Source organism: Malania oleifera, chromosome 9 (assembly GCF_029873635.1).
Source record: "Malania oleifera isolate guangnan ecotype guangnan chromosome 9, ASM2987363v1, whole genome shotgun sequence".
Lineage (NCBI taxonomy): Eukaryota > Viridiplantae > Streptophyta > Magnoliopsida > Santalales > Ximeniaceae > Malania > Malania oleifera.
In genome coordinates, this window is record NC_080425.1 from 15,825,017 (window position 1) to 15,836,090 (window position 11,074).

Here is an 11,074-nt window from a genome sequence, read left to right on the forward strand (position 1 = left end):
AAGCAGTGAGGCTGCGTGATGGGGATGGCGAGAGGCAAAAGGCGAGAAGGAGAGGGAGCAAGAGAGAAGAATTTTTGCCTTAGCCCCAAAAACGGCCCCCCCGTTCTTTGTGTGTTTGCAATGCATTTATAGGGGGGGAAAAAAACCTAGAGCCCTCCCAACAACCTCTTCTTTGCATGTGCCTTGCACGGCCCATGTAAAAAACCTCCTTTTCTTTTTGTCTTTTTTTATTTTTATTTTTTTAAATCACCAAAATAAGGCCTAAAAACACTCAACCTCCATAAAAAAAATTCTGGAACTCAATTAAAATTTTGAAAAATAAAATACTTGATCTAAAAAAAAATATATGGGGACTCTATCTAACATGACAAAATTCAATTAAAACACTAGGACTCAATTTAAAAATATCAGGATTCAATTAAAATACTGGGACTCAATTTAAAAATATCAGGACTCAATTAAAACATTGAGACTCAATTTAAAAATATCATGACTCAATTAAAACACCGAGACTCAAATTAAAAATACCAGAGTTATTTTTGAAGACTTGGGACTCAATTTAAAGGACTCATTCAACTTCCCGGAGTGTCAGGTTCTCTGAAAATGGTCAAGTTAAAATTCGGGTGTTGACATCTAGTATGTGACTAGCTACAACTGCATTCAAACAAGATCAAGTAGAGCCACTAAGCTTAAAAAAAAAAATTCATTATTACCTTCTATTGATACACAATTTAAAATCTTGCCACATAATTCATATTTTTGAAGAAGTGCATTGATTTCAAGTACTATGACACTAGTTTAGTAATGAATCATGGTTATACTTCATTCTAGCACTAGGCTTAGAGGGGAAATAAATTTGAAAATTGTCATTCGACTACAAATATCATTTTTTTTTTATTTGAAACTTGTTGTAGAAAAAAGAAATTTTTTTCTTAAAAAATAATAGATTAAAAGAGAGAACAATATGGATTAATTTAGAAAGAATGCCATAATGTTATATAACACAACCAAAAAGAAATTTACATTGGACTTTAGTTGCTTCATGTGAATAAATATGATTAGTACAACCTAGTTTATTTTTTGACACTAGTCCTATTCCATATTTGTCTATATTACAACACAGCCAAAAAAAAACTAGTGAACTACATGCATTCCATTCTTATGTCAACCTTGAGTACAATTTTACAATGATAGCATGCCTTTATAAAATTCAGCAAGTGTTATTTTTCTATGCTAAATGAGCCTAAAATTATTAAAACTTGGATGAGCAGCTGCAAATGCATAACTCTAATCTACCTTATTTATTTATTTACTTTCATCAATTTATTAAGTATTGTGTGTTCACACATGGGTATGTGTAGTAAACACAAACAACCATCAGTTCATAAAATTTTGATTCGCCTCACAAATTATTCAAGTAGAATATACATTTTCAAGTTAGTCAATTATCACACTTTGAGTTAGTCTCCAAGGGGTCCACAATCCTCGGCTTGCTCGACTTTCATAAACTTTTAAAGCATACACAACTTCCATGTTTTCAAATTTTCATGCAACAATAATCAAAATCTATTGGGTTCAAATCAACATAATTCATTAATTTCTGTAACGCCCCAACCTATCATGTGGGCCCAAGTACTACTTTAGTGATGTCTGTGTACCTGATATCATCTCAACATATAAGATATGCAACGAAATAAATAAAACATTCGAAATAAATAAAACATTCTCCACGATCTATTACCAGAGTCTAAATTTCAACATACAACTAGGTCTTTTCATGCTCATATTACATCTCAATCTAATAAGTCAACGAACTCGATCCACACGACCATAAATACAAGTCTGAAAGCATACTACAATAACTACTCATATCTGAGTTCTTGAAGACACTCACAAAAAGTAACTAAACTAGTCTCCAACCCCTAGATCCCGCTAAACTCGATCTCTGGGATTCCTTGAAAAGATATGTTGTACAACGGGATGAGGCACCTCTCAGTAAAGAAGATTAAGTTAATGACAGTGTGTGGCCAGCATACGTTTCTGTGTATTTAAAAATCATCATACAACTATCTTTTACTGAACATAGTATATAAATACTCATTTCTCATTTCTCATTTTCACAATGTAAAACAAAACTGGATAACAATCACATCATTACATAAATATACAGATACGCATGAAAAACACTCCCTAGAACTACTCGCCATGTATAAACCCCTATAGTCAGCGTTGTGTGGCCTGAATGTTGGACTAAAACCCTGGGGATCAACCCAAGCCAAGTCAACTCCCTATTTATACTTTAGCAGGCTTCCGCAAGCTCAATTACGGGTATGATTGCGTCTCGCTCAATCAGCTACAATCACCTAAGACCACTCTCTCGTAAATATGGGCGCAAGCGGTCAAATAGTGGAACTCTCTCTAGCAACGGTACCGTGCTCAACACTAGGTTCTCAGGGTTCTTAAAGCATATCATGCAATTTAAGCAATTAAAAATGTACTTTAAAATCATTTCGTATAATAAACTCCGGCCTCGACCATCTAATACAATCTCGGGTCTCGAACCTCTCATAAAGTACAAACTCGGCCTTGGCCCCTCTGTTACAACTCAGCTCTTAGCCTCTGAATAAAATTATGATATTTCATATATCTTGGCCTTGCGACGTTTAATACAACCTCAGACCTCAGCCCCTTTTATTACAAACTCGAGCCTTGGCCCTCTCACAAAATCCCTGCGTTTCTCAAAATAGTTCCAGTAGGTTTTGCAAACAGTTCAGTATTACACAAACATACCTATTCTAGTATTTCCTATAATTCTCAAAATACTATTCACCTACCACACAGTTTTCCATATTAAAAACAAAGCTCGTAGGCAACCATAAAGACATTGTATAAATGGTTTGTAGAATCAAACCGAACTTTCCACCGTTCATTTCTACTCAAAATATCATATTGTATATCCTAGGTTCAAAAACGAGCCTTTTGAACGGTTGGTTTTCAAAAGAATAACCGAAAACATAACATACTCACTCCACAAACGTTTCTATCAGTTCAAAATCATTAAAACACTACATTAAACATAATCCCTTTACCTATTCCCTGAAATAAACCGAAACACTCGAAAACCCAAATCCTGACTTTTCATGAAAATAAGAATCTGCTCCGCTAGTACTGTAGATCTTAGCTCTCTGATCCTCACACTAACTTCCGATCGTCAAAACAGGCGATGAACGGCGAAGAATCGTAGAGAGAGAGAGAGAGAGAGAGAGAGAGAGAGAGAGTGAGAATTTTGAGTTTCTTAACCCTTAAGCAATGAAAAATCTTATTTATAGGCCTTTTGACCCCATCAAATTTGTCGACGAATTGATCCTTTGTCGACGAACTATAGAAGACTGTTTGTCGACAAACCTCCTTCTTCGTCGACGAACCCAAGCCTGATATTTTTTCTTATCGGTTGAGATCTCTTCGTCGACGAGACTTTAAATTTCGGTGACAAAGCACTGAAGGACCTTCGTCGACAAGAACAATGACTTCGTCAATAAAGCCTGCAAAAATTCCCTTTTTACCCTTTTCTTATTTTACGAGTTCAGGTCTCTACAATCTCCCCTCCTTATAAGAATTTTGTCATCGAAATTTGCTAACTGATACCGAACGTACTCTCACTTACAACTCAGTTCTACAGAAAAGTCGGCAGCCACCCACATAACGACTCCAGCCCAAGTTTATTACATACCCTCGCTTATGGTAGAGGAATACCGTGAATACAACATAAAGTCTTGTTAAATCACACTCTCATGCTAACCTCTCTGTCACATACATTAAAGTAACTAATAACCACACAACCTACCTTACCTATCTGAAGCTAACCCTCTCCGAAGAGCTGTGGGTACTTCTGGCATATCTCAGCCTCTAACTCCTAAGAAACCTCCTTTACTGCGTGGTTCCGCCACAATACTTTCACTAAAGGTATCTCCTTAGTACGCAACTGTTGTACCTTTTGGTCCAGAATCTTAATCGGTACCTCCTCATATGATAATGCATCCCCGATCTCCAGAGGTTCATAATTGAGCATGTGCGAAGGGTCTGGCACGTACTCCCTCAGCACAGATACATGAAACACGTCATGAACTCTGGATAGTGCTGGGGGCAACGCCGCCTGGTAAGCAACTGAACCTATCCTCTCCAGGATCTCAAATGGCCCAATGTACTAAGTGCTTAACTTCCCTTTCTTCCCAAACCTCATCACTCTTTTCATTGGGGCAATCTTCAGGAATATCTTATCCCCGATCTCAAACTCTAACTTTTGTCGGCAAGTATCTGCATAACTCTTCTACCGACTCTAAGCTGCTCTAACCCTCTCTCTGATAAGCTTGACCTTTGCAAAGGCTTGCTGGATTAATTCCGATCCCAACACCTATCGCTCTCCTACCTCATCCCAATATAACGGAGATTGACACCGGCGACCATACAATGCCTCATATGGTACCATCTCTATACTGGTCAAGTAGCTGTTATTATATGCAAACTCCATGAGCGGTAGATACCGAATCCAACTGTCCCCAAATTCTAGCACACACGCCCGCAGCATATCTTATAAAGTCTGAATAGTCCTCTCTGATTGCCCATCAGTTTGCGAGTGAAACGAAGTGGTGAAAGTGACCTGCGATAGGCATCCTGCAAATCCTTCCAGAATTGAAAGGTAAATCGTGGGTCTCAGTCTGAAACTATAGAAACAGGGACGCCATGAAGTCATACTATCTCCTGCACATATAACTTTGCCAGCCTATTCATGGAATAGCTTCCTCTAATAGGAATGAAGTGTGCAGTCTTCTTCAGTCGAACCACTATAACCTAGATGGCATTCTTCCCATGCATAGTTGTAGGTAACCCTAATACAAAATCCATTGAGATGTGCTCCCACTTCCACTTGGGAATGTTAAGTGGCCGTAGTGGTCCTACTGGCCTCTGATGTTCTGCCTTAACCCGTTGACAAGTTAGGCATTGCTCCACAAATCTAACAATTTCCCTCTTCATGTTACTCCACCAGAATAATCCCCACAAGTCTTTATACATCTTTGTACTTCCAAGATGGACAACATAAAGAAAGCAATGAGCCTCCTCTAGAATGACTCATTTAATAGAGGCGTCATTCGGTACACAATATGGTTATGGAATCTCAACATCCCATCAACAAAGATATTGAAATCCGACTTTAATCCATTCTGCACTCCTTCCATGACCTCTACCAGCTCCGCATCTTCCCCCAAAGTTGTCTTGATTCTCTCTCGCAAGGTTGGTTGAACAACTAAGCTGGTGATGAATGTCAATGGATCTTCGTCCACCAACTCTACTCTTAACCTCTCTAGATCCATCACAATCTAATGCTATAAAACAACTGCTAAAACCGACGTGCTCACTGACTTGTGGCTCAAAGCATCAGCTACCACATTAACTTTTCCCGGGTGGTAACTAATGGTGCAGTCATAGTCCTTAATCAGCTCGAGCCATCTGCGTTGCCTCATATTTAGCTCCTTCTAGGTGAAGAAGTATTTGAGGCTCTTGTGGTTAGTGAAGATCTCGCACTTTTCATCGTAAAGGTAGTGCCACCAAATCTTTAGTGCAAATACCACTGCTGTCAATTATAAATCATGCGTAGGGTAGTTCTTCTCGTACTCCTTGAGTTGGCAAGAAGCATTAGTGATAACTTTGCCCTGTTGCATTAAAATACACTCGAGTCCTTTCTAGTACGCGTCACTATAAATCACGTAACTACCATCCCCTGATGGAATGGTCAACACTAGAGCCATGACTAGATGTTGCTTCAACTCCTGAAAGCTCTGCTCACAATCACTAGTCCAGTCAAACCTACTGTTCTTTTTTGTAAGTTGTGTCAATGGACCTGATAGCCTAGAAAAAACCTCAATAAAATAGCAGTAGTACCTTGCCAGACCTAAGAAGCTTCTGATCTCATGAACGTTCTTCAGTCTCGCCCAGTTTACTACTACCTCTACTTTGCCCAAGTCTACTGATACACCTTCTTTGGACACTACATGTCCCAAAAATGCAACTTGCTCAAGCCAGAATTCGCATTTCTTGAATTTAACAAACAACTTCTTCTCTCTAAGTACCTGAAGTACTAGCCTCAAATGAGTTTCATGCTCTACAAGACTCCTTGAATAGATCAGGATGTCATCTATAAATACTACCACAAATCAATCCAAGTACTCGTGGAATACCCAGCTCATCAGGTTCATGAATGCTGGAGGCGCTTTCATCAAACCAAACGGCATAACCAAAAATTCATAATGGCCATACCGGGTTCGAAAGGCCATCTTCGATACATCCTTTGACTTCACCTTCAGTTGATGATACCCGAATCATAGATCGATCTTAGAGAAAACCTTAGTTCCCTTCAGTTGGTCAAACAGGTCATCGATACGTGGTAACGGGTATTTGTTCTTTATAGTACCTTGTTTATCTCTCTGTAGTCGATGCACATACTCATCAACTCATCCTTCTTCTTCACGAACAACACCGACACTCCCCAAGGTGAGACACTCGGTCTAATGAAACTGTTATCTAGAAGTTCCAACAGTTGCTCCTTTAACTCCTTTAGTTCTACTGAAGCCATTCTATATGGCGCCTTGGAAATTGGTGTCATCTCGGCTGGTAACTCAATAGCAAACTCCACCTCACAATCCTAGCAAGTCCTCGGGAAAGACATTGAGAAACTCCCGTATCACTGGAATATTCGCCAGCTTTAGTCCTTCCTTTTGTGCCGCTTTCACACACGCCAGATACGCCTGGTAGCCGTCCAGAAGTAACTTCTTTGCTTGCACCACTAAGAGGATCTGTGGTGCAGAGTGCACACACAATCCTACAAATTCAAATTCTTCCTTCCCTAGAGGTCTAAACAATACCTCCTTCTTTCGACAATCTATGCTCGCATAGCTGGATGCGAACTAGTCCATCCACAAGATAATATTGAATCCCTGCATCTCCAGAACAATGAGACTAGTAGGCAACCTCCTCCCCTAAATCTATACTAGATGGTCTCTAACCACCTTACTACATATTATAACTGACCTTGTCGGCGTGGCCACTCCTAACTCAACCCCCAACAACTAGGTCTCAACTTCACATACCCTAGAAAATTTTCGGGATACAAATGAGTGGGTCACACCTAAGTCGAATAGCACAATAGCATTATGTGACAAAATTAAAATCGTACACATCATTACGTTGTCGGCATTCTCTACATTGCCCAGCATCAAAGAGTACACCCGCGCCTATGCGGTGTCCCCTTGGTGACCTCCTTTGATTGTTTGACTACTTCCTCCATACTGCGACTGTGAAGGCGTGTAGTTCAATACTGCACAACAATCCCGTATCTAGTGTCCCGTACTACCACACTGATAGTAGCTCGAAAAACTAGTCCTACACTTGCCCACATGCATCCTATTACATTTAGGACAGGCAGGGCGCTGAAAATTCCCCTAAGTGGCTTGAGGTACTGATGCCTGTCGCTAGCCCGACGAATTACCAGGCCGTTTCCAGGAGCTCTAACCGGTGGTGGACAAATAACTCTAGGATAAAGGCCTTTTCTTCTGATTTGCCTCTTTCTCCCCTTCCTGAATATTGGCTTCAACCGCCATGGCTCTGTCCACTACCTCCGTACAGCTCTGGACCAGCAACGCTGCCACCTACGCGCATATTGCCTGTCTCAGCCTCCTCTCGAACATCCGAGCCTTCCTCGGCTCATCCGGAACCATATTTGGAGCAAAATGGGATAGCTCCACAAATCTAGCCGCATACTACTGCGCAGGCATGGACCCCTTGTCCAGATGTAGGAACTCCTCTACTTTCACCTCTCTAGTGGCAACTAGGAAATATCTGCTGAGGAAAACTTCCCTGAACCAACCCCAGGTAACAGATACGTACCCTGGATGTTGTTCCTCGACCATCTTAACCGATCTCCACCACCTCTTTGCCTCCCCCACCAGTTTAAAGGTGACAAATCTAACTTTCTGTTCCTCAGTGCATTCCAGCACCTCCAAAAGTTCCTCCATTTCCTGATGCTAGTCCTCCACCGCAATCGGGTTTGGTCCCCTCGAGAATGCCGACGGATTTGTCCACGAGAACTGTTGGAACGTGCAGCCTCTATCTACCGTTGGCTGACTCCATTCCCTGGAATCCCTCTAAGACTCTCTCTTGGCATGCCATGCTTTACTACGCAGCACGGCCAAAGCCTCAACATCATCATTATTGGAGGTATCCAGGTGGTTGTCCCCTCCAGCCATAACTCCCTTTTCCCTGGAATCCATCCTGAAGATAGGATAGAAGCCGGCTTAGAAATTCCATATTTATCATATTTAATGCAAATATGGAATGACTAATTATGAGAACACATAAGTTTGCAGTTTATAAGAACCACTTATACATTTCTACTGCAAAACTACCAAAATATCAGTCCCTAGTCACACTACGACACAACATACATACTTTCTGAGTCCAGTCCTTCAACCTAGAACCAAAACCATCGATGGATTGACTATAGTTTTCCTGAAATCATCAATCTAGGAAAAGCACAAAAGACCATCGACAAACTTCCGCTTCTAAGCCTTTAGACTAAAACCTGACTTATCTTACCCCTTCTCACTCTTAACTTATCTCAACATATACTCTAGTAATTCTTACTAACAAAGTCTGCACAACCTAGCAAACCTAGGCTTTGATACCACCTGTAACGCCCCGACCCGTCACGTGGGCCCGAGTGCTACTTTAGTGACGTTTGTGTACCTGATACCATCTCAACATATAAGATATGCAGTGGAATAAATTAAACATTTTCCACGATCTTTTACCAGTCTAAATTTCAACATACATCCAGGTCTTTCCATACTCATATTACATCTCAATCTAATAAGTCGACAAACTCAGTCCACACGACCATAAATACAAGCCCGAAGGCATACTACAATAACTACTCATATATGAGTTCTTGAAGACACTCACAAAAAGTAACTAAACTAATCTCCACCCCCTAGATCCCACTAAACTCGATCTCTAGGATTCCTTGAAAAGATATGTTGTACAACAGGGCGAGGCACCTTTCAGTAAGGAAGATTAAGTTAATGATAGTGTGTGGCCAGCGTGCGTCTTAGTGTATTTAAAAATTAACATACAACTCTCTTTTGATTAACATAATATATAAATACTCATTTCTCATCTCTCATTTTCACAATGTAAAACAATATTGGAAAACAATCACATCATTACATAAATATACAAATATGCACGAAAGACACTCCTTGGAACTACTCGCCATGTATAAACCCCTATAGTCTGGGTTGTGCGGTCCGAAGGCTGAACTAAAACTCGGGGGATCAACCCATGCCAAGTCAACTCCCTGTTTATACTTCAACAGGCTTCCGCAAGCTCACTTACAGGTCTGATTGTGTCTCGCCCAATCAGCTAGGATCATCTAACACCACTTTCTCGTAAATGTGGGCGCAAGCGGTCAAATAGTGGAACTCTCTCTAGCAACGGTGTCATGCTCAACACTGGGTTCTCAGGGTTACTAAAGCATATCATGCAATTTTAGCAATTAAAATTGTACTTTAAAATCATTTCATATAATAAACTCCGTCCTCGGTTGTCTAATACAATCTCGAGCCTTGCCCTATCATAAAGTACAAACTCGGCCTCAGCCCCTCTGTTACAACTCAGCTCTCAGCCTATAAATAAAACTCTGATATTTCATAAATCTCAGCCTCGCGCCGTTTAATACAACCTCAGACCTCAACCCCTTTTATTACAAACTCGTGCCTTAGCCCTCTCACAAAATCCCTACATTTCTCAAATTAGTTCCAGTAGGTTTCGCAAATAATTCAGTATTACACAAACATACCCATTCTAGTATTTCCTATAATTCTCAAAATACTATTTACCTACCACACAGTTTTCCATATTAAAAACAAAGCTCGTAGGCAACCATAAAGAAATTGTATAAATGGTTTGTAGAATCAAACCGAACTTTCCACCGTTCATTTCTACTCAAAATATCATATCGTATATCTTAGGTTCAAAACCGAGCCTTTTGAACGGTTGGTTTTCAAAAGAATAACCGAAAACATAACATACTCACTCCACAAACATTTCTATCAGTTTAAAATCATTAAAACACTGCATTAAACATAATCCCCTTACCTATTTCCTAAAATAAATCGAAACGCTCGAAAACCCAAATCCCAAATTTTCACAAAAACAAGAGTTTGCTCTGCTAGTATTGTAGATCTTAGCTCTCTAATCCTCACAGTAATTTCGATTGTTGAAACGGGCGACAAACGGTGAAGAAGCGGAGAGAGAGAGAGAGAGAGAGAGAGAGAGAGAGAGAGAGAGAGAATTTTGGATTTCTTAACCCTTAAGCAATGAAAAATCTTACTTATAGGCCTTTTGACCCGATCAAATTCGTCAACGAATTGATCCTTCATCGACAAACCATAGAAGACTGTTCGTCGACGAACCTCCTCCTTCGTCGATGAACCCAAGCCTGATATTTCTCCATGTCAGTCGGGATCTCTTCGTCGACGAGACTCTGAATTTCAGTGACAAAGCACTGAAGGGTCTTCGTCAACAAGAACAGTGACTTCGTCGATGAAACCTGCAAAAATCCCCTTTTACCCTTTTCTTATTTTACGGGTTCGGGTCTCTACAATTTCAGTCAAAGAAAGTTATATCAAGTCCATACAAGCTGCACAATTAACTAATTTCACAAACTAGGAAAATTCATTTATCATAATTCTTCTCATAATTAAAGGCATATATCCAAGCATCAAAGTCATCAATCTCTTAGAGATCCATGCCTATAATGACATAAAACAACTATAATGGCATAAAAGAATGCAATAAACCTTAAATTTAATAAACATAAAATAAGCATAAGATTGTATTGATATTCTACTACAAACAATTTTAAAAATATACAAATATTATACTATTTTCTTCACTAATTTTGATCAATACTATTTCCTTGAGTAAATGAAATGAAAATAAAAGCTACTCTACCTTGAATATG